General features: G+C 43.9%; 1 long non-coding RNA gene across 1 annotated transcript; it reads left to right on the forward strand.

Annotated features, from left to right (window-relative positions):
* The first annotated feature begins 15,455 nt into the window (after window positions 1-15,455).
* Window positions 15,456-23,769, forward strand: LOC139052970 (uncharacterized). Its single transcript, XR_011510147.1, has 3 exons — window positions 15,456-15,820; window positions 16,589-16,675; window positions 23,575-23,769. It is a non-coding gene; the product is annotated as an uncharacterized lncRNA (long non-coding RNA).
* Window positions 23,770-25,260: the final 1,491 nt, after the last annotated feature.

Here is a 25,260-nt window from a genome sequence, read left to right on the forward strand (position 1 = left end):
ACTTTGAGATTAACGCTCATACTGTGCGATACCTGCTGCCAACCTCTGATAACGTCCTCCAACGGCTTTTTAAGAAAGTGAGATTACCGCTCTTAGTGTGCGATACCTGCTGCCAACCTCGGATAATGGTGCACCTTTCGTTATGTTTTTTGTCATGGGAATGCACATTTTGTAGAAAACGCGAATGCTGAACGAAACGCCGAAACGTTGGTACCTACAAGGGTACATTTTATCCAAATGACCCTACACCTAAATCATGTTTATTATGGATTCGGTGTACAACCGGACTGGTACCCTATTTTGGTGAGGTGCTTATCCGTGCCACCCTTCTAAATTGAAACAAACGTTTCTACTCACAGTATGAATGCTGCCTTTCTGTGTGTGACTTTCATTGTGCCCTCCACTCTCTGACTACGCAGAACTGGTGAACCTCTGGGTGAATGCTACTACAATAAATACCATGAAAGAAAGAAAGAAATCTATGGCCGAGTGGTAGAATCGCGTGCACCTATAGTCTCAGGTCACGGTGGCTGTGGTTCAATTCCCGCTTCGCCCTTCCTTTTTTAGCCGCATAGGGCCTAGTTTTGTAGTCTCTTACTAGATGACACAAACGCAAAACCCTAGACGTGCTTTCGGTTCTGGATTTTCAGCAGCGCATTTTTTTTTCTAAAGCCACTTAGGACTTGGTTTTATAGACTCCTACCAGATGGCAGAAAAACAAACTCAGATTTGCTTTCGGTTCTGATTTTCCAGTGGTGCCCATGAAATATTATATTTTATTATTTTTCCTTCCTAAAACGTAGCAGGGTCATGTTCATTTGTTAAGTCATCGCTTTTACGAAGATTTTATTCATTGGACATCATAACTAAAAGCTTGCGCATGGCTATGTGTTATGCAAAAAAAAGCGTTCGTGCTTTGTAGCGTGGAACCTGGCAGAGGAATATGGCTATTCTTATTGTATTCTTCTCGAAGATCCGTTTTCTTCGACTTTCGGCTGTCCTTAATGGCACACACTCTGAGCGAATCAGGTCCACCTGGGTCACAATGCCACCCAGTGGCCAGTGCCATTCCTATGCACCATTCGTGTGGAACAAAGGGTGTACTAGGCTGAGTCGCTGCCCGAAAATTATTTCTAAAGATTCATCCAAATAAGAAATGCACCAACTAGGAGAAGATGTGCAGCGTCTAGAATAATAGCTACTGTTAATGTGTTCCCTTCAGCCAAGTGGTGTGAATCCGCAAGTGTGTCCGTAAAAAAACCGTTTGAATAAATCTCGCGCGTTTGTCTGTCCCGGTGGCTCTACAGAGAAGCTAGCTTGGCTACCCGTCAGCATTTAGGATGAACATATGGTGTCCCTCGTTTGGTCCATTTGCTTTTACTGAGCAGCATTCTTTGGCGAGTACCCCAGCAATTTGGTAGCAAAATCGTGCAAAATCATGACTGTAATGCCAAAAAATTTGACGCAGTTTCCATATAAATGCATAGGTCTTCATAAAGAGGGTTGAGGTGGCCAACTTGAAATTGAAAGTGGCATCAGCATAAATTTGGGCGTGATACAGGGACATCCCTGAATTTGGTAGTGATATGGGAGTGGCCCAACCTAAATTTGGGGTGAAATAGTACCCAAGATGAAATTGAGGTGGTTATGGGGGCGGCCCAACCTGAATTTGAGGGATATAGAGGTAGGTGCGCCCAAGTTTGGAGGAATATGGGGGGCGTGCCAGCCTAGATTTCGGGATGATACGGGGATGGACCAAGCAGAATCGGGGGTGATATCGGGGTGGGTCAGCCTAAATTTGAGAGTGATTTGCGGTGGGCCATCCTAAATTTGAGGTGACAGAGGGTCGGCCAGACTAAATTTGGGGATGATATAGGGGGGGGGCAACCTGGATTTGAGGATGATATGGGGTGGGCCAACCTAAATTTGGGAGTGACATGGGGATGGGCTAACCTAACCATGGGGGTGATGTGCGGCTGGACCAAGCTTAATTGGCGGTGATATATGGGAGGACTAACCTTACAGGGCGGTGATTTGCTGTGGGCCAACCTAAATTTGAGGTGATCGAGGGGTGGGCCAGCGTTAGTTTCGGGCTGATATGGGGGTGGGTCAAACTAGATTTGCAGGTGGTATTGGAGTGGGTCAATCCATAATTGGTGGTTTGTGGAGGCGGGCCAATCTGTTTTTGGGGGCGACATGGGGTTTGTCCAACCTAAATGTGCGAGCAATCTCAGGGTCGGCCATTCTGAATTTGGGGGCGATATGGAGGAGGCTAACCTAAATTGCGGGGTGTGTCGACTCGAAATTCGGGAGCAATTTATTAAAATCCGTGGGTAGACCAACTTCAAGGTTAGGGGTGGCCCACTTAAAATTTGGGATTGGGCCAACTTGAACTTTAAGGCCGGGCGAAATGAAACTCGGGCATTGCCGAATTTATATTTGGGGGTGGCCAAATTTAAATATGAGGGTGTGCCCATTAGAAATTTGGGGGTGGGCCTAATTCATGTTTAGGCTTGGGCAAATCGAAATGTAAGGGGCTGTTTACAGATAATTAAACACCAGTTGTGTTTCTGCATCCTCTTCATCATCACAAAGTACGTATAATAATAATTGTGAGCCAATACCCCTCAAGGTGAGCTACCACTTGAGCCTTCCCAGCCAACTGGGCTAATAATGTCAGAGGAGTCCTCTCATCGGGACGACTGCGACGTTCCTTGTGGAGATCCACAAGAACTTATTCCATACCGAGCTGACCATTTTCACACCAACGTCATCGCTAACACTACTCGCTCGTGCTAGACGTAACACAAGCTTACAACGTTCATAATTCATCTTTTAATCGCACGCTAGGCGACACGCTTTCCGCGCACAATTTCGCCAATCATCTGCATAGGAACCTTGCTGGATGTTTTATTGTTATGTTGCATCGTTTTTCACGAAGGCCTTCTCCCGCAAGGAGAATACATTTTTGAGATTGGCGAGACAAGCCATACGAAGCCATGCAAGTCATATAACTCATACGAAGCAAATGTATAAACGTTTATAGTGATTTTTCAAAAAAATATGTAAGTATACAAGATTTTAGATGGTGTTGTTTCGACCGGGCATGACAACGACTTCGTCCCGCCTGTCACAGTGCTTTGACCGTAAACCTAATCATTTTACTCACACGTATTGCCCTAATACTAGATGGGCTAAATGTACAAAAGTGCGGTGCGTGGTCACAGCGTGAAAGCCAGTCTATTTTGTATACTGTTGTTGATAATGTAGTAATGTGGAGCTTTCCTCTTCATAAGGGCACCGAAAGAAAACTATTACAGTTGTTAGCTAAGCGCAAAGTTCCTTGGAAGATCTGAAGCCAGCGCTTTTTGTTTTTATTTGCGGGTTTGTCTTCTCGGCTGGTCGATCGCTCTCCGATTACTTCAACGAAATTTGTTTGTGTGCAACTGCAGCAAAAACGAAAACACCACCATTTCATTGCCAGGACCTTTATGCCCTCCACACACACAAGAAGGACACCAGATAATTGGCAATATCAGTTTATAACCTGACATTGTTTTGCTAATTTCAGTGTAGCGTGGGGCCTGCGGACGGAGTATTTTCTTAGTATCAGTCTAGTGTTAGCAGTGGGAAGCAGTTCGGTCGACCATACCCATGAGGGCATTGTAGCGCTTTACTGTAGGACAAGGGAAGCGCTAAAAACTTGGTGTGGCTTGCCCTTTCCGCAGGTCGTCCATCCATTTTGTCATGGTATTGCACTATCTTCGGGATCGGCCCATGTATGGGGAGTGCTTAATGCCTGTTTCACCGCCGCCGCGGGTAGGGGCGGTATTTCACAATCTTCGGGATCGGCCCACGTATGGGCAGTGCTTAACGCCTGCTTCACCGCCGCCGTGGGTCGGGTTGGTATTGCACTATCTTCGGGATTTTGTTCTACACGCGGGCGCGATAGTGGAGAAAGTAGCCCTTAAGAGGAAGATTTAGCTCGGGTGATTTTATCTAAATATACGTAAAAGAAGAATTTGCGTTTCTCGGCAACCACTGCACCAAATTTGACAAGGTTTGTTGCACTTTCAAGAAAAACAGAAAATTGGCAAAAATCGCTAATTTTCGAAAAACGATCGCGTCAAGTTTACAACTCAGTCTTTCGGCAATGAAAAATGATATGACAATTCTGTGCATTGCACCTTACAGCACATTTAAAGTGGACAAATTAATATATTACGCATGAATCTAAAAAAAAAATTGTATTATGGAAATACAGCTTTTGCAGAAGCTTTGTACACAACGTAACGAATACACGTAAAATATAAATTGACATATCAAATTTGTCCGCTTTGAACGTTCTAGTGAATGGCGTTTACAGAACCTTGATATCTATTCTTGATGCGGAGCTATTAATTTGTAAACTTCACGTTTCTATCTTTTTCGCACTTTCGAATCTCTAAAATTCTTCTAACAACATTCAGGCCCTACATGGAAAGTCCGCTTCCAAAAGACACTAGAATTTACCTTTCTCTCTAGAATCCAACAATTTCCAGTAAAATCAGTCTAGGGGTTATCTCAGAAAAGCGTTTCGGCATTTCACATCTCTTTGAATAGGCCGCGCCGGAGTTGGGCCCGAGTTAGAAGTTCCTCTTAACGGCTTCGCTATATATAAAAAAAGAAATAAAGAAAATATATGCCTCAGCCGTCAATACCGCCGCCCAAGTTTTAGTCACAACGGCACCGTCACCATCGGTACGGCTCCGTGAACAGCTACCAAGCTGTTCACTTTTGTTATCTTCCTTTCCTCGGTTCCTTTCCTCGGCATCATTGTCTTGATGCCAGCGACGCGCTATATCTGCACGATCATTGCGTCATGCATCGCTTCTGCGACCAAGCAAGCTTTTGGCGGCACACGTTCGCTGCTATATTGAAAATTGACATATTGCTATTCACAAAACAGCGACGGGTTTTCGATTTATTGTTCAAATACCAGTAAGAAATTGGTCGAATAGGAAAGCTTTAAAGATTGCACACTTCATACACAAAAGCCTAAATTTACCCGCCATGTCACCTGTAAATATTAGTAACGGGTTCACTCGGACATTTCATATTTATCTTTATTCTCTTTTTCTCCCACTCTGATCTGAAATCTGTTAATGACATTCCCCGACCCTATACAGAGTAGCAAGCCGGCGGTTATATACGCGCCGGGAAATTTCTGGTTTTCTATTAAAGAGCCCTAAATATATATATATATATATATATATATATATATATATATATATATATATATATATATATATATATACATTCACAATAAGAGTTTAAACTGCGTGCAATCGAAACAACAGCGTGAATAAAAATAAAAGCGCGCTGGCCGGCCACAAAGACCATGCTCACGGGGCCATACTATTGATGACAGCTGCGGTCAAGTAGACTTTACAGGTTTGCAAGTAATGACTGACGGGCTAGTTGCTTCATTAAAACAGAAAGAACAGCGCTTCAAGTTAGCGGAGTTTGTGTGTGGTTCCTCTATTGTGTCGCGCCTTGACGTGCTGTTCTCTGACTTTACATACGCTCTTTTCCTGTGTCAGTTACGCCTTCCAAGAGCGCTTACTTAGAAAATGTTTGTTCGTACGCCTCTTACAGAGCATGTTTAATCGAAATTTCTTCGCATGGCTGCACAATCTCGATGACGGGCTCCAAGCTGCTCATTTTCTTTAGCCATTAAGATCAATTATTGAAAAGTTAATTGACGTAGCTTTGTTAAGTATGCACACAATTTCTCAAATTACTGCCCATCCAAAGGTTACAAATCTGAACACTCGCATGATAATATGATGTCACCATTCCTTGTATTGGTTTAATGGTTTTGTGTGGTGCAGTTTGAAGCAGCCGGCATATTGGTGGTGCGGTACGCTTTTTAAAAAGTATGAAAGTACGGACACGTTATCTTGGCGCAAATCAACTTCATGAGCCCAAGAGGAAGCTTTTGCACGGGCTCAACTTTGATGCGGCCTATTCATATACATGTAAAACACAAAACGTTTTTCTGAGATTACCCCTGGACCAATTATAGTAACATTTGTTGGATTTGAGAGAATAATTGCTATATTCTAGCGACGGTTGGAAGCGGAATTTTTATTTAGGGTGTGAATTTCGTGAAAGTAATTCTTAAATATTCACAATTTCGGAAATAATAGACGCACGAAGTTTTTAAATTAATAGCTCTGTCTCGAGAACAGATATCGCGGTTCTGTAAACAGCATCCATTAGATAATTCAAAACGGACAAGTTCTCCATATCAATTTATATCTTACGCGAATTTGTTATATTGTGTATGAGGGTTATGAAAGATCTGTATTTCCATATTACTGAATTTATGTAGATTCATGTGTAACATATCAATTTTGTCCGCTTTAGGTTTACTATTAGATACAATTCACAGAATTCCGATATCGTGTTTCATTGCTGAGTTACGGAGTTCTAAATTGATAGCCTCGTTTCCTAAATATTCGCAATTTTCGCCAACTTTTAATAAAACGGTGGCAACCACAATAAAAAATTTCAAACCACCAGTGACTAGATATTACGTCTTTCTTTTAAATGCAACAGACCTCGTCAACTTTGGCGCAGTGGTTGCCGAGAAAAACGAATTCTGCTTTTACATGTATTTAGGTAGGAGCATCCGAGCTAAAGCTTCCTCTTAAACACACGGGCCCAACCATTCCCTTCTGCCTTTGCAATGGACTGTTCTCAGCACTATACTGTACAACACACAGGGTGTGCGAGAACATTGTCCACGCTCCTGTTTAGATTTCTGAGCGATCGTGGCATCAGGCTCGCTATCGTGTCAGCATCAGGAATAAAAACAGCTGCCTGCGGTAAACCATTGAAAACATTTTCAGTACCTTGTAACATGTTGATCAGTGCGGACATGTACGTTAGAACGAAAAGTACTGAAGTATTAGGATGGCGGTTTCGATGCATGTATGTTGGCTGTCTAATGTTAAGGTCTAAAGAAAGAATACTGTGATTTTGTGACAGTTAATGCTGACATGAATTATGAGCTCCGACACAGTACTCATGGTGTAACTGGACCCTGGACTACAGGACTACATTGAACCACAAAATGCTGGTTTGACAAATACCAGTAATTGGATAATGCTTAGCTCTTGTATTTTCTCCATGACGGCGCCACTGTGCAGTCTTTGGGGGACCTTTTTGCCACGAGCAATATGTTTCAGCTAATATTAAAAACAACTGTATTCTCTTATTTCTTTATTTTTTTTGGGGGGGGGGGCTATTCTTAAGGGATAATCACTGTTCCAAATTTATAGGTTAGCTGAGGATACACCTGCACGTGTTTCTAATATCCAATAAGTTGTCACGGATTCAATAGCGAAAGAAAGAGCGTTATCAGATTGCGCGCGTGAAGCGAATACTGGCGCACATTCTCCATCATATTTGAAGACCCGAGATTGCGCTGCAATGTTCGGGCATTCCAATCTGATGAACGGATGTCTTGATCCGTACATGAGATCCAGAGGGAGCACTACTATGCGCGCAGCCATCATTGTGCTTTGAGTGTGTTCCAGCGCACGCTCACCTTTTATAATATTTTATATTCGTGACTCACTCTTTTCGAAGTGTTTTGTTCTTCACATCACTACAGCGGGTGAGAGTATAGCCGTTCTCCATATTCATTGAGCGAATACTGGGAAATGTGCTAGGACTCTTGGCGTCTGCGTTTACACATTTACCGCAACAATTTGTCATTCATAACTCACTTTTAATTTAGGAGGCTGTAAAAGACAGCAACCTTATGTTAGCATGAGGTCTTCATACCACAGAAAATTTAGATGCTTATTAGTAGACTTTCCCCACATGTTAAGGAATTTCAATAAAGATATCCTTATGATAATTAAAAGCCTATCCGCTTGACAATGTTTCATGTCAGTTCCCCTTTGCAAGCTGATACCGACATGCAGGTGGTTCATTCCGGGGCCCTTGACATATGTCCAACCGTCAAACAAAGAGTTATTCCGAATGTTTCATTTCAGGAAGGCGTGTTACCCTCCCGCCTTTCATTCCCGTTCGAAAACAGGCGTACGACGAAAGTGTTTCATGAAGTGCGTCTTTAGTCCAAACCAACGAGCTACCGCAACTCACATCGCCTATATAGCTGTCGTTTAGGCTTAGATAAGCAATATATATATATTCTAAATCGGACACATCACGAATCCGAGAGATAGAGAGAGAAAAACTTTATTGATTCTATCAAGGGGTGTAGCGGTGAGCCGTCTTGCTCTTGCTGCCTGGCTCTTCAGCACGGGTGTGCCCGTATTCCAGGGCTCCACTGAGCCTGGCCACTTCGCACGCGTGCTGCACCATTGCCCTTGGCGCGGTGATCAATAAGCTTACCGTGAACAGCCCGCGTAGGTTGCTTTCATTTCGTACTGTGTGCTAGCGGCTAATAGTAGCTCACGGAGCAGAGCGCTAAGTGTGGATATGGCAGAGAAGGCGCTTTATATACTGTCCCGACAGCCACCGAAAATTGCACGCCGCGCTGCTGGCCATTCCTAAAAAATTGTAGATCTGACGCCCAGCCATTTGCAACAAAGAAACATTGTTTTGCGATGGGATGTTCAGGTGAGAGACAGGGTAGTTATGGAGATGAAGACACGCTATTTTCTGCTGCAACTATGAATGAATGAATGATTGAATGAATGAATGAATGAATGAATGAATGAATGAATGAATGAATGAATGAATGAATGAATGAATGAATGAATGAATGAATGAATGCCTTCAGTTATTGAGAAAAAGGAGCAGCAAGCATCAGTGCAAGCACGTCTCGACACACTGGGAAAGAAGCGAGGCACAAAGAGAGGAATAGCTGGAGCCAGGGTGGCAGGCGAAGTCGCAGGTTGGGGTCGAGAGAATATAAGCGAGAGTTGGTGAAACCAGTTGAACTCCAGTGTAGATGTGTAATGGGGCGAGTAAATGATTGGAGCCACCGCCCAGCGTGCGTCCTTTGCGGTTGTATAAACACCCGCCGTTCTTAATAACAAATGTTTACTGAAAACCAATCTTGGCAATTATTTATTCATCACCCATGCATCACCGCTCATTCCTTACTGGCAGGGTCTGCTGATTACAACTACGCTGTCGCTTCAAGTTACGACTATAACTTGACGCTTGCGATTAAGCTTGCTATACTCGGGACTCTTGCTATTGCGGGAATACTATAAACATGGGTTTGCTGCACAAGCTAGACAACAGAAATTTTAGAACAGCATTTCTCGCCTTACATACGCTCAACACAAGCGCCATTGCAGCATGTGACGGTTCGCGTCCCTTCAAGACCGAGACCCGAACGCAAACATAAGAACGCTTAGAACGACAGAAAGCTCAGCTAGTTGGTAAGGATTCATTATGCAAAAAAGAAGTGAGGCGTGCAGACAGGACACAAGAGTAGAGAAGTGGACAACACGAACGCGTTAGAACGCGTTAGAAGAACGCGTTAGAAGACAAGACAAGAACGCTTAGAAGACAAGGTGGCGTCTTGGGCCTCGTGCCAATGATATCCATGCCAATTATATATTAACAACCATGCTGTCGCTTCTACACAAAGACGTTATATATTGAAACTTCTGGACCCTGATGAAAATGAACCATGACTTTCTGTAGAGGACGTGATGTGTTCCTAAGGTGACATCAGACATGCATAAGAAATGCATCGTCCAATGTTTTTTGGCATCACAAGTACATCAGAGACTCAAATGACAATGCACCTTAAGATTTCTGATGAGAGGAGTATACAGCTTTTTTGTGTTATTGCTAATGTCAAAGTACATCACGTATGAATGTGTACGATGCCAAGTCGTGAAAAATTCTTTGTAATGCGATAGCATTAAATGGCTCATGAGCCGGAAAATCCGGCATTGTCGGCCTGAGCACTCGATGTACAAAGAGGTTACAAACTCTCAACCTTTCATGGGAGTTAAACCCACTACCTTTGGCGGTAATTAAGGCTACGAACCCACGACCTTTGGTGTTGATTAAGATACCGTTAAGACAGTTATTGAAGATATAGTTAATTAATGCACTCGAACGCACGTACCACCCTTAGTGGAAGTCGAAGCATGTTAATTAATATGTTAATTAGTGTGCACCTGATTACTATGTCGTTAATTAAGACACTCGTACCCACGACCTTTGGTGTTAATGAAGGCGCTTTTAATTAAGGCGTAGTTAAGATACAGTTATTTGAGGCACTCGAACCCACGACCTTTGTTAATGATGACGATGCCAATGGGCCTCTTGCGCTGGAGTTTGAGGTATAGTAGCGGCGCCTGGTGGCGGCGCGGGAAACGACATCTGGGTCGTACCAGCTTGGGTCGTATTGAGCCCTGGCTGTGGCGAAGCACGTTTCTCGGTCGAGTTTTGCGTCGATTCGCACTTTTTTCTGCCCTGTTGCGAGTGCGAAAAAGCTCGTCACTTCTCGTAGACCATGTCGACCACGCTGCGAGCTCGCCGCAGCCTATAGTTTAACGATAACGGGCTCTCCGTGTGCCGTGGGACGTAATGCTGGGAGCAGACGGAATCGGTGACGCCGATCCGGAAAGACCTAGCCCAGCCTCGAGAAGGCGTCACCGTCATTACTTCTGCGTCGTGGGCTGCCATGAGCAAGAAGGCCTGAATCCCACCATCAGATTCTACCGTTTTCCTTCAAGGCCTCACGAAGTGGAGCGTCGGGCACGCTGCATAGCTGCAGTTCGTCGCGCTGAGTAAGCGAAACTTCGCGCCATGCTGACTGTTTCGCCTGTCTTGAAGCTTGCTTGATTATCTGCGTTCTAAATTTCGGTCTTTTGCACCTACAGTTCCGACAGCACACCGACATAGCAGCAGGCATGGCTGGTAATTCACGATTCGAGACCCGGCCACAGCGACAATTAACCATTCGACCGATGCGAAGTGGTTATGTGACCAGGTGTGTGCAAATGACCACAAATGGCCGGGCTGATTCGGTGACAATTCACTACCCCACTACGAGCAGCACAGGTTAGAGAGTTAAATGTGCTCATACTTGACCTCAAGTCAGCATGTTGAGGCAGCGCAGCAAGGTAGTATTGATTACAGCAGATCGATGTTCGAGCGCTGTCATTAAAAGCTACGTCAAGCGAGCAGCTACGAGCTCGCGCTGCAGCGCGATTCGCATGGACGTGCGAGCTCATATGCATTGCATCAGTTATTAGCAGTTACTAAAAGGGACAGATGGCCGCTACGACAACGCAGGCATAACTACTTGTTTAGCGGCATGCAGTCAACAAATATTGCAGGAGGCCCGCCGTTTCGCGGCATGTCGAAAGACCGCTGCCTTCGCGGCGCGTACGATCGTGTGCTCGAGCAGTTCCGTACACATGATGTCTGCTTATCGCTGCTGTGGATTCATTTATATCAAGCATTTCCTCGCGTTTGTGCGCCTGAATCTAGCAACGTGCAAACCTAACCTGAAGTTCCACTTCGTACGCGACTCGCTTCACTTGCGATTGACACCGCGCTAAAACTTCGCCGCTTAATTCTTGAACGGCATACAGGTATTCGGCACTGCATAATTTCTTGCCTTTACGCAGCGTGCCACCCCTGAAAAAATCTTCGGCACCGGATATTTGCTGCAGGCCGTGATACAACAGAACCGAAAGTGGCGGGTCCATATTGTAAACGTGCTTTCCGAAGCAGACGACGGAGCTTGGTACGACCCATTTTAGGACAGAGGGCGCTTTTTAGCACCTTTTTCGCAGCGCCCCCTGGGCAATGCAAGAGCCCCATTAAGGCGCAGTTAATTACGACCTAGGAATCAAGCCACTCGAACTCATTACCTTGTGCGGGAATCGAGCCCACGAACATTGTTGTTAATGAAGGCGATATTAATTGAGGTAATGTTAATTAATATATAGTCAATTAAGACACTCGCACCCACGATCCTCGGTGTTAATGAAGGCGGTGTTAATTGAGCACAGTTAAGATACAGTTATTTGAGGCACTCGAACCCACGACTTTTGTTAATGATGATGGGGCTAATTAATACACTGTTAATTAAGATCTAACAGTCAAGTCACTCGCACCCAGTACCTTGGGTGGGAATCGAACCCACGACCTTTGTTGTTAATGAAGGCGATGTTAATTAAGGTACTGTTAATTAATATAGTCACTTAAAGCACTCGATCCCACGGCCTTAGTTGGTAAAGTTTATGTTAATTAAGGTATATTTAATTAATATATTGTTAATGAAGACACTCGAACCCATGATCTTGTGTAGGAGTTGTGCCCACGAACGTTGTCGTTAATGAAGGCGATGCTAATTAATGTACAGCTAATTAAGATATAGTTGATGAAAGCACTCGAACCCATGACTATTGGTGGGAGTCGAACTCATGACCATTGGTGTTAATGAAGACGATGTTAAGTAAGGTACCGTTAATTAGGATACAGTTAATTAAGACACTCGGACCCTTGGCCTTTGCTGGGAGTGGTTTTGATTCATCGTTGGGGGCAGTCTAAGAGACAAAAATGAAGAAAACGATATAACACAGCGTGAGCGCCGAGTACTCTGGAAACGCTTCCAATATATCAGGGCTAGGCACAAAACAACGACGTCATTTTCTTTCCTTTTTAAAGAGCACTGTAAGATTGTGTTACCCCGTTATCACATTTGGTAAACAGTGCCAAACTATTCGCACTTTCCAGCGCCTATAGGCGGCGCGGAGAACGTTGCAATATGGCGGGGATAGAGGTGATGGAGGCGATACGAAAGCGTGCGCATCCGCAGAAGCAGGCGGCTTACGGGCCTCTGGTATCTCTAAGCGCGATCCTTAACATCGCTAAGGAAACGCAGAGATGTGTTGTAGAGGGAGAGGCTACGTTTAACGCTGGCCATATAATATGGTGTGAAATACGAAAGACGACAAGCGCGGCTGTTCAGGTCGAGTAACTCTGCCTGCAGACAAGCGCCGTGAGAGGCCCGCCGCATACTACAAAAGTTCAAGTCTGCAGTGTAACCGGCGCCGTAAAGGTCACTATGTATCCTTACGCTTCGTAACCTATACGCGATGTGCAAGAATTGACAGCAAGCAGTTAATCGGTAGCGCTCAGATGTAAACAAAGCGCAGTATGCGCTTTATGCCACTGCATAAGGTAAACGTTGGGTGCATTCACGATGAGATAAATGGCTCGACGCACCGGCTTATATACGGTATGCTTGTTAATGATGCCAGCTAATGCGTAAACATTCCAGTAGTGCCGATTTACAATATATGAGTGACACTATGACGTGTGCCAGCGCGCCCCGTTTTACAGCAGGATTAATGTTTTCGCGCGCTGTAGGGGGGCTCGCATGCGCATTCTTCATCAATGACCGCTTCAGGTACGTAGTCATGGCCCTTGTTTCTTGCAACATTGCTATAGAAGAGATACTTTAAGACCAAACAAAACTACAAAATCAGAAACACGTGCGCTCGACCCCCGATCAGTACACACCTTTGAATACAGCAAAAGAAAAAAAAATCACCGAACGCCTTGTGCATAGACCGCCTGTTTCGTTCTCACACAAAACGACTACGAACAGTCGCGGAATAGGTTCCCTAGTTTGCAATGCTCGCGACGCAGCGTCAGGCACCGTCGCAGGGTATTTGCCGAAACAGCGCGAGTGCAGGCAGAAAACTTAATAAGCGGTGACACTTGTGTACTTAAATTTACTTTGGGAATCTGTAGAGGGCCTTCTTCGGCCAACGCTAGGTCTCAGTTACACCATGGTCTCAGTCTTGCTTCGTGGGACCGCAGCGGGATCTTTTGCAAAGGCACAGCGTTTCTCTTCAGCCGCTTTCGTAAGAGCTCGCCACAAAAATAAAATGAAATCATTGAGCAACACTCAAGTACACTCACCAAGGTGGCCCCAAAAGAAGTTTTTGTTGAAATTCTCGCTACATATGACTATTTCTTCGCTCACTTGCTTCCCGATGCGGAGCTTGATCACCGACAACTTCCTGTCTTTTTTTTTTTGAAAAGTGGTGCTTTTCCCAATACTTTTCCCAATATTGCACGATTTGTGCATTGTGGCACACTGCACATGCTGTTGTTCGCTCGTCGACTGTTATTTTTTTCCCCCCATATCAAAGAGTACCAAAACGCCAACACAGCTGCAGAAACCGCGTGGGCGGGAGATCCATCACCGCCTCCCGGGTTCCGAAAAAATCCGCGCGGCGGCGCTAGCGTATCTGGAAAGCGCGAATAGCGTATGCCTTGTTCTGGGCAGTTTGATTACTCGGATGTGTTACTAGTCTTTAAGTGGCAAACCGACAATTCTGCGGATTGACATGATCATGACATGGAAAACTGCGCGTAAAAAATTATGGGGTTTTACGTGCCAAAACCACTTTCTGATTATGAGGCACGCCGTAGTGGAGGACTCCGGAAATTTCGACCACCTGGGGTTCTTAACGTGCACCTAAATCTATGTACACGGGTGTTTTCGCATTTCGCCCCCATTGAAATGCGGCCGCCGAAGACGGGATTCGATCCCGCGACCTCGAGCTCAGCAGCCCAACACCACCATAGCCACTGAGCAACCACGACGGGGAAAAAAAGAAAAGAAAAAGAAACTGCGCGTAAGCGGCAGCGTCTATTTCCTGGAACGCACTGTAGTACTTGGTTGCACGCACACCGTACGCCAGCGCACACTTCTGGCATATACCACATAGGACAAATGCACGCTGCCGAGACATGTGGGTTTTTCGAGGAATCTTCGTGGGTAGCACGATCAACACAGAAGGCACGAGCGACAGGAGTGCAACCCGCGCACGTTAAACACGCCAACACGAAAGCAAGATACGGACGACAAGGATGTAAGCTGCGCCACACGAGCAGATTTGATGATTTCCGACTGACACTGTTGCAACGGGCACTAAAACATCGCACACTGCACATGTGTCGCTCGGAGATCGCGTCAACGATGTCTGAGGCTATATAGTTGATGTGAACGACAGCAGGAAGTTATTTAAATTGAAGTGACGGCGCAGGTAGCACGGGGAGCAGCGAAATGCGTAATTCACGGTTTTTATGAGAGGTAACTGAAGTGAAAATCGTTCGAATAGCGTCACCGCAACGGCTTTCTATAGGGTTAACATTTTCAGATCTCGAAGGCCATGCTTTTGCTGGCTGCAGATAGCCGAAGCGATTCAAATTGAAAATGCGTTATAGAATTTCTTTCTATGCCAAGCTATAGCTTACAATATAGACTTATCTTTGGTTCTCTTTGTCTTGCAACAGCTATGTGCAATTAGGCAGCCGCACAAATCCTCAGATGACGCTAGCCGAGACATTGGCTGGCCCCAACCGACCTGTTCGTGGCGCCACCTACCGTCCCGTTTCCTATCCAATCCAATCCAATCAGTCTGTCGCTCTGTTTTCGAGTCGGTCGGGTGTGGGAGCTGCAACGATGTGCTTGTTAGATCGTGTGTTTTTGTGTTTGCTGTAACCAAATGTGACTTAGTTCGCGTGCGCATAAGCGCCACAGACAGCTTGTGTCTCGCTGCAAACTCGCCGTGTGCGTGGCGCGCCAGCGAAATGTGGACCAACGATGTTCATGCTGTGGAGTGCGTTCCCTTTGTCCCTGGTTGTCGTGGAAAGTTGGGTGGACGTCGCGAAGAAATAATGCGTGTTGTTAGCGTGCCACTGCTCGTCCACTATACTGCGGTATGTCTGCTGGGAGTAGCATCGAAGCACTGGCAACTTGGAGGGCGCTTTTCGACCGCGTCGGGCCGTTCAAAAGGTGAGTAACCGTGCTTGCTAACTACACACGTGTTGTGCGTGCTTCTCGTGTGGGCATAGGGTGCCTTGCGAACGTAGGAAAGAGAACTCCCACGACAACAGTGAAACCTATGCCGATGCTTGCTGGGTGTCAGAGTTTAGTTGCGCGAATTAATTGCCATAATGCAGAATTGAAAATCTTGATGAGCGTTTTCTTCTGATGAGAAAGATTACGTTCAGAAATAATCGTGTTCATCATGCGCGCTTGTGCGTGAGCTCCCGTTTTTCTGCTGAAGTCGCATGATAACGACTCATCTACCTCTTGACCGATTCTTACTGCTATGACGTTTCCTCGCTTATAAATGATTCGACGTTGTAGAGAATCTCTGCTTACAAGGTTTTCGATTTACGAGCAGTATTGGGGAAAAAAATGTAAGCAATCACAGCGTGCTACTAGTACAAGTTTGTTTTAAGGAGTGTTGCCATATCTTCGACGTAAGTAAACATTACAAGGGATAGTTACTTAAAGTTATGAAAGAAACTCTAGAATCGTTATGTAAACAAACATTCATGTAATGCGCTGCTGCTCCTGCGTGTGAAATTTTGCCTTGTTGAAGGGGTCCCTGTTATCGTGACATTCATCAGTAACTTTGACTTTGTGCTCTGTTGCCACCCTGCACCAGTGCAGGCATTGTTTTCATGACTGTTTTTACATGCTCCTTGCATGTGTTCACTATGTGATAGTCTTACTGTGCCACAGCTATAAGTTAACACAGAATTCTCTTTGTAGTGGTGAAGCCGTGACCCACAACAGTGTCCACATAACCCGTGGCCATGGCTGCAGCAACACGGCGTGTAATCTGGATGGATATGTCAGGTATGCTTTAAGTGTATGTGTTCACAAAAGTAGGATCTCAGTATCATTAGTGGATAAGTGTATCGACATATTACTTAATTCATCTTGCTAAATAGGCTAAATATTTCTGCAACATCATTCCACTTGCTGCTTATTTGTGTTTGTAGATATTATGCACACATTATCTTGTTCTGTTAAAACTACACGTCGCATGTCCTGACGTTTAGTATTTTTCTCGCATCAATTGCTTGGCTGCAAGTCCATTTTGTTTTTGCCTATTACACAGTATGTTTCGTTTTATCTTGGTTTTATTTGTTTGGAACTGTTTCTTATGCTGTAGCCCATATTTCCCTGTTTTCCTTTCTGCTTATGATACACACATGTGCTGTTTTTGTCCATGTAAGAATTCGAAGTGTAGTGTGCCATATATGTCACAGGTCTAAGCACGCAGTGTGCCTACCATTGTTTAACATTGATATTTACAATCATGTCTGTCTTGTTCTCAGAATAACTGTCACTGGCAAATACACATTTGATGAACTAGAATTTCTTGAAATGAAATAGGAAGGCCAGTATTCATTGTGCTGCAGTTACTTAGGTAGTGAGGTGTTTTCTGGTAAGCTTTCTATTTTTTCTCTCACTTTCTTCGTATTCTTTTCTTTGCAAGCTGCCCTTATTCATGCTGGTAGGCATTGTAGCAGTTGTGAGTGTGTTTACTGCAGCAATGTCACAGCTAGTTTGCACACACTACAGGATGCCAACAGATACCCATCACTGTTTTTGTGCATTTCTGAGAACCAGCTGTGTCCACTCGGCGAAACTTGTAGTGTCCATTTGAATTTACCAATCAGTTCATGTAACATTTCAGGACAAAATTTACGCAGTGAGAGAAGGGAGACTATGCAACATGACCTTGGCTAACAACTGACTGTTTAAGTTGTTGGAAGGACTAACAAAAATAGCACTGGATGTGCACTTATGTTGTGCACCAGTTAATTTGAGAGGGATGGCAGAAGGTATAATTCAAAGGCATAAAATCATGGTAAACGGTGTCTGCATAAAAAGAAGTAAATAGGCACAGACTAATTTCTATCCCTTGTAATCTACAAAGGATGCCTTTCTTCATGCATTGATAGTGGGGGCTGGCTCACACTTATTGTTATTTATGTGGTGCGCCTGACTGATTTCTCTTGCCAATTTTCAGCCATGGGTGAAAACAGATAAACAATCCTAATCTGGCCTGAAGCCCCATTGCAGATATGCGTGGCCAAGTCCGACGAGCATACTGGTCTTTTGAATGAAATATGGTGATCTCACAGGTACATATTTAGGCACCAGCCAGTCTGCACTATGTACATTTGACCACATGTGAAAGGAATACAGCACAGTGCCTCTGACACGCACTGGACAAATTTGGTGCTATCTTTAACCAAGCAAGCCTCGCTTGCCTCCTTGCATTTCTCGATTCAATTTTCAATTCAATCAGTTCGTGTAAACAGTAAACACACTCACACTTTTGGCAGCGGCGGTTGCGGTCGCGAGCAAGTCGCTAATCTACTTCTACTTTTGCCACAGCATATGCGGAACAATCCACGAGCCGAAGCAAGGAAAGGCTATCACCTCTACACGTGCGGTGCCCAGCTGACCACCTCGTCACGATAGTGACTGGTCTGCTGCGTCTGCCCTCTACCGGCCAAGCTCCCACATATAAGCAGGCATCGCTGACGCTGTCGCTCACTTTTGGCAGCGGCGGTTGCGGTCGCGAGCAAGTCGCTAATCTACTTCTACTTTTGCCACAGGTTGGTCTTTTTTTTTCCTTTGCTTTCCAACCATATTTTTTTCTGTGCATACCGCTGCCGCTGCTGCCAAATTTCGTGCAGTTTACACAATGCCGGCCAATGCTGAGTTGTCAAAAGAAATGGACGCTTTACGGGCTGAGGTTGCTGTGATGCGTGATAGCCTGAACATGTTTAATGAACTTTTCGAGACGGTTAAGAAGCAGAATATAGATCTTGCTGTTGAAAACAGGGCTTTGAAAGATGAAAATGTCGACTTGGCGCGCAGGGTTTCTGAACTGGAACAGTACTCCCAACTAAATAACGTAGAAATAAAAGGTGTCCCTGCAACTAAAGGTGACAGCTGTCTTGCGGTTGTTCAGTCTATGGGTGATGCTATAGGATGCAAAATCGCTCCTGAGGATATCGATACTGCACATCGTGTACCAGCTAAAATGAAACAAATATTATTGCACGCTTTTGCTCCCGAGAAAAAAAACTGAGTTCGTGAAAAAGGCACAAAAGGATCACAAGCCTTTATACGTAAATGAACATCTTACGCAAGAAAGAAAGCGGCTGTTTGCACAAGCTCTCGAGTTGAAAAAGGCAAGAGGCTGGAAACACCTCTGGACAGACCACTGCGTAAGCAAGGCGCGAAAGACAGATGACAGCCGTGTGTACCGGATCTCTAGTGCGGGTGATCTTACTGTTTTCACCTAGCTTACTAGTGTTTGCGGCTGCATATCTTAAACTTGCTCAAGAATGTTTTCTTGTCAGGATCTTAAAAAACATTTCAGTGATGAAACTTCCAAGTTATCGCTAATACATTTCAATATTCGTAGTCTACGAAAAAACTATGATAGCCTCATAGCATTTCTTTCCATAATTAATCACAACTTCTCTTTTATCTGTCTATCTGAGACATGGTTGTCACCGGACGATAGAAATTTATATGCGCTACCAGAGTACAATGCAGAGTACTGCTATCGTGCTACGCCACGTGGCGGTGGATCTGCCATATTTATTAAATCATCATTGCCATACAAACGCCGCAATGATCTTGCCTTTTGTAATCTGATCTGCAAATCTATATGGTTAGAATTTGATCAGAGTGTTTTTTCAATTGATGGCCGGAACACAGTGTTAGCGTGCATTTATCGTTCACCATCATCGTCATACTCTGAGTTTTGTTTGCAGTTTGAAAAATTGTTGCACACTGTTGCGAACGAAAACAAAAATGTCATTATCTGCGGAGACATCAACATAAACATTATCGACCCTAATAGTCCATCATGTTCTGATTATCTTGCGTCTTTTCTTAGCTATGGCCTTGCTTCTCTAATCACTTCTCCAACTATATGTGACGTGACAGGATCTAATACGTTAATTGATCACATACTAACCAACTTTACTACAGATCATACGGCAGGAGTCATCGAGCACAGCATAACCGACCACTACCCTGTATTTTTGACTTTAGCTGGAGAAAATTCTAAAGCGACTGAAAAGAAAGAGAAAGTACATTTCGACTCTCAAAAATTTATTTCTAAGATACAGTCAAATGACTGGACCGCAGTACTCTGTGAATCTTCTGCGGAAGAGGCTTATCAGTTGTTCTTGGCTGAAGTTACACGCTGCATTCATGAATGCACTACTACATCTATCCTAACTCGTTTCTTCAGTTCCCCTCGAAAACCTTAGGTCACGAAAGCGCTACTTCAATTTATATTGAAGAAAAATCGGCTCCACAAAAACGTAATTTGTCAACCATTTAACTGTGAACTTAAATCTCGTTTCAAAAAATATTCTAACACGCTTGCAGCAGCACTTAAATGTGCTAAACGAGATTACTTTCAGAACAAGATTTTGAATAATGCCAATAATACGAGGCGCAACTGGCAGGTCATTAACGAATTCTTAAATAATAAATGCCGTGAGCATGTAACAAAAATAAAAACTGAGACACATACATACTGCCACCCAGCTGATATCGCGAATGCCTTCAGCGAGTATTTTAGCAGTACTTGCGATTCTCAAACAGATCCCCCATTACCAACATTGCCTCGTCATCTTCATTCTTTTTACTTGCGACCTACGAATGCAAGGGAAGTTCTTCATGTTATATCTTCGCTTAGGTCTACTGGACCTGGCCTAGACTCTGTTCACCCATCACGTATCAAGTTAGTTTCTAATGAACTGTCTCCTATCATAGCCGATATTGTTAACAAAATGTTTAAAGCAGGCATATTTCCCAGTTCTCTGAAAGTTGGTAAAATAACACCTGTTCACAAAAAAGGCAATCGTGAACTTCTGAATAACTACAGGCCTATTTGTATTCTTTCATTTTTCAGTAAAATCATTGAACGACTAGTTCATACACGTTTATCATCCTACCTAGCAAAATTTAATCTACTATCACCTAAACAGTATGGCTTTCGGCAGGGTTGCTCAACTGAGCTTGCGCTTCTAACCTTTGCCGACAAAGTCAAGAAGGCAATCGACCAAGGCCTGCTGGTTGGAAGTGTATTCATAGATTTAACAAAAGCCTTTGACACCATTAATCACAAAATTCTAATACATAAACTTGAATGTTACGGCATAACTGGCCCAGCACTTCAGCTTATTTCTAGCTACCTAACTAATCGTACTCAAGTTGTTCAGATTGACGGCAAACTCTCATCTGCTAAGAACATATATCAAGGCGTTCCTCAGGGCTCGATCCTTGGCCCGCTGCTGTTTCTGCTATTTATCAACGACCTACCTAATGTTCTAACCACTACAGACTGTATATTATATGCAGACGACACCACTATTTTTACTTGTGCTAATGATGTCGACGAGCTACAGCAAAATGTTAACGTTGATCTGCATAACATAACTTCCTGGTGTCAAAAGAACATGTTGTGCATCAATCCTCTAAAAACGGTTTTTATGGTTTTTCATTCCTCCCCGACACTAATTTCGAACTCTATATCGGTGCGTCTTGAAAACAACTTAATACCAATATCTGTTAGCACTAAGTTTCTTTGCGTAGTTTTAGACAGGCATCTGAAATTCAATCTTCATGCGCAGTCACTTGTCCGTAAGATATCGTTTGGAATACGCGCCATAATCAAAACCCGCTCGTACTTTCAGCCACACATTATCCATTCCCTTTATCATGCACACATTCACAGCCATTTATCTTACTGCATATCAGCCTGGGGAAACACATACCTCGCTCACCTCAGCCAACTTCAACGCATGCAGAATCAGGCGATTCGCCTCAGGACTTTCAGCCATTTCCTATCGAATGCAACGCCACTTTATTGCAGTTTAAACATTCATCCTCTTCATCAGCTCTTTCAGTTAAAGTTAACAATCGTGATCTATAAGTTATTTCGTAATATTGCACACATAGATGGCTTTGTTACTGAAACTTTTGTAAATACTAACACTACTCGGTTCTCTGAACTCGATAATCGTCTTTTGCCTAAAGTGCGCACAAACTATGGTAAGTTCACTACCACATTTTCGGGAATAAAACTATGGAATTCTATTCCACATACCATAAAATCATCCCCCACTGAGCACATATTCAAGAATCAGGTTAAGAAATACTTTATGCAGCAACTCTCTTCATCCTAACCACTGCCTTTGTGAGTGTAATCATAATTGACTTAGCTATTGTACTACACGTTTATTACTCATATTTTTATTGTATTTTACATTTGCATTGCTTGTTCACTACAGAAGTCTTCTTCGCAATTTTTTGCCTTACAGTTTTGAGTTCTTTTTTCGCGCTGTTTCTTATTTAGTCTGTAATGCCACCGTAACCAATGTTTGATCTGTATTGTCTTTTTTATTTTTTCATGTATGGGAGTCCCCCTGACAGTTTGTAACTTTGGGACTCCCTGTGTAATGCTCATTTTGCATACAATTCTTGTAAATCTGACATCATTGATGAATAAACTTGAACTTGTAACTTTTCAGGACAAAATTTGCGCAGCAAGGGAAGGGAGACCATACAACATGACTGTTGTGCATATGTTGCCTAATTTATTTTTGCTGAAAATATACGTGCATTGCAGTCCACAAGCGAATTGACAAAGGCACCCAGGCATTGGAGGCTTGCTTAGTTAAAAATACCCAAAATTTGTCTCGTATCTTTCAGGGTTAATGTAGGCTACTCTTTTGATCACGTGCATATTTGGTCCAATGTACATCGGGCACGCTGACTAGCCGGTGCCTCAGCATGTGCCTAGGAGAGCACCATAATTCACTCAAAGGACCAGTGTGCTCGTCTTATTTGACCATGCATTGAACCGAGAAGCTGTGCACTGGATTTAGCTTGTTTATCTGTTGCGTTCGCCTATGGCAACCGACTGATACAACAAAATCAGTGAAGAATACCACAGCCAAAAATGGGACGTGTGTCAGTCGACGCTCATTATGATTGCATGACAAAGAGGAATACTCTCTAATGACGTGGCATAGCAACCACCATGCCTATTTATTAAATTATTTTTATGCAAGCTTGTTTGTCATGCTTCTACGCATTTGTTTTTCAACTTGTGCCCTCCCTCTGAAAGCAGTGCTCGGGTGTAAATGATAGAAAACCCCAGACATAGTGTGGTGTATTTCTTGAATGGGATATATGCCATCATTCAGGAGGCCAACACATGCATGACATAGTAGGCTTGGAATGTATGAGAACTGTGCCCGTAGCTGATGCAAATATTCTATAACGACTGGCACTTGGATGTCTCTGGGATGCATTGGGTTGCCCATACACAAACACTCCTACGCTCATTTCCATGCCAAGTAATTAGTGAGAATTTCTCATTCACGCTAGCAATCCACAGACACTGCTGTCCTTTGTCAAGTGGAAACCGATATAGCTGAAGTAGTTCACGACATGTACACACGCCACAGCTGATCCATGTTGCACATTTGTTCAGCCAAGAGAAATTTCTGCTTACTGTAGTTACTGCTGCACCCAAAGGCCACACAGTGGTTCCTCAACTTTGTGTGAACCGACAGCACATAAATTTTTCGCAGAACTAGCTATAACGTCTCCAGACCGTTCTGCAGCAAGTGATACAGCGTGTATTTCTGTGGTTGATTGCCAAGTTTTGTTAATTATCTGTCCTTTCTACCATGCAGGGTACACATGCACTTACTTCAAGATGACGACACTCCACCTCAAGAACCGCCTCTCCTCAGTGATAAGTAGCGAGATTAAATGAAAGGGAGATATCACATCCGTAACCAGGCTAATACTGTGTTTTCCTTTCATTTAACCTCCTTCTGCATTTAAGGAAGCGTTGATATGCCCAATAAATGTTTTTGTTAAATTTCTTTCGTTGAGTAATGTCTAACATGCAGCATATGTAGGGCCCATGTACATGTCAGAAGTGCTGCATCTTCACTGGACATACATGCATACAGGCTGCATATATATAGCACCAAAGATAGTCACGCAAAGGTAACATATTTAAATAAGGTCTGACTGCCATTGGGACACATGAGAAAATGTTACCACACGTGGTGGCCAATTTTGTTATAGGAGTAATACGAGCACCGGCAGTCTAATGTATAAGCTCATTAGAGATTCGCTAGGAAGACGTGAGAAAGTCACAAGAAAACTGCTTTGGAGCGCACATTAGGAAGACATTTCATGCTCACAAGAAAAGCACTCGTCAAGAGTTCTACAGAAAGACGGTGGCCAATATGTTATAGAATGGCATTAGGAATACATCAGAAAATTCCAAAGAAACTCATCAGAAAGTCTAATGGCTGTGATGTCAAAACTCGTCAGACTTTCATGTGAAACTCATCTCATATTTTCATAAGGGGAGTGACACTCCAATTCGGCGCCTACGGGAGCGCGTGAAGCCGCCGGCGGCCATATTGTTACAGGAAAAGGAGGGCGGCTACATACGTGGCCGCGATATACGCGCGGCGCTCTGTGCGCTTGCGGTTGTGCGATGAAAAATAAAATAAACCGCTTTAAGAAGTATTTAAGAAATATTTCACCAATAAATATCAGTCCGCCGTTGTGCCCCCCTGTCGTAGCAAAAAATAATGCGAAATGGTGGCGGTTGCCTTGTGTTTATATTTCTTTTTTCATCAGTCAGTAACCTGCCGCGTGCACCGGCAGTGTGGTGTCCTTTCGTCGATACGTGGTGCCGGCCCGTATTGCCAGTGACATGGGCTCGAAATATAGTTTTCTTATGCCTTTTCTTTAAAAAATCACAATTTGTGTAAATGAGCGTTCTTGGTTAAACCTATAAAACAAGAAAAAAATACAACGGTAGGTCTGATTTTCGTGCGGCGTTTCAGTTCTAGCCGAAGAGAGTCGGTGATAGCAAATTTACAATAAAGCTAAGGCGACGCACGATCTACACGCAGCCGCAAGCCTACATGCGCTCCAATAGGAGTAAGCTGCCGAAGTTAGGGTCATGTGTCAGCTGGCGGCTCATGAATTCTTTACTTTTTTTTCGTTTCTTCGTCCGTTCTGCCTGCGTCTGCGGCAAAAACGAGAAGTGGGAAGGCAGATAAAAAGAAAATGGTGGAGGGAGGTGGTAGCGTAACGGTTAGCGTGCCGATCTCCCAAATGCAGGATGCTTTGAATACATGGGCTCGAATGCCGGTGGTTTGTTTGTGAAGGCAGCTTTCTGTGCTCTCTGGTGACGGCGAAGCTCAGAATGAGGCGGTGGCCTGATGACAACGTCGCCGTCAACGTAACAGTATAAGCGGGCGTGAAAAATCACACCTAAATCCGAAAGTGTATTCAGAGAAAATAAAGTATGCTCCTATCAACAAAAAAAAGGGATGATTAACGATCGG

Source organism: Dermacentor albipictus, unplaced genomic scaffold (assembly GCF_038994185.2).
Source record: "Dermacentor albipictus isolate Rhodes 1998 colony unplaced genomic scaffold, USDA_Dalb.pri_finalv2 scaffold_48, whole genome shotgun sequence".
Taxonomy (NCBI): Eukaryota; Metazoa; Arthropoda; class Arachnida; order Ixodida; family Ixodidae; genus Dermacentor; species Dermacentor albipictus.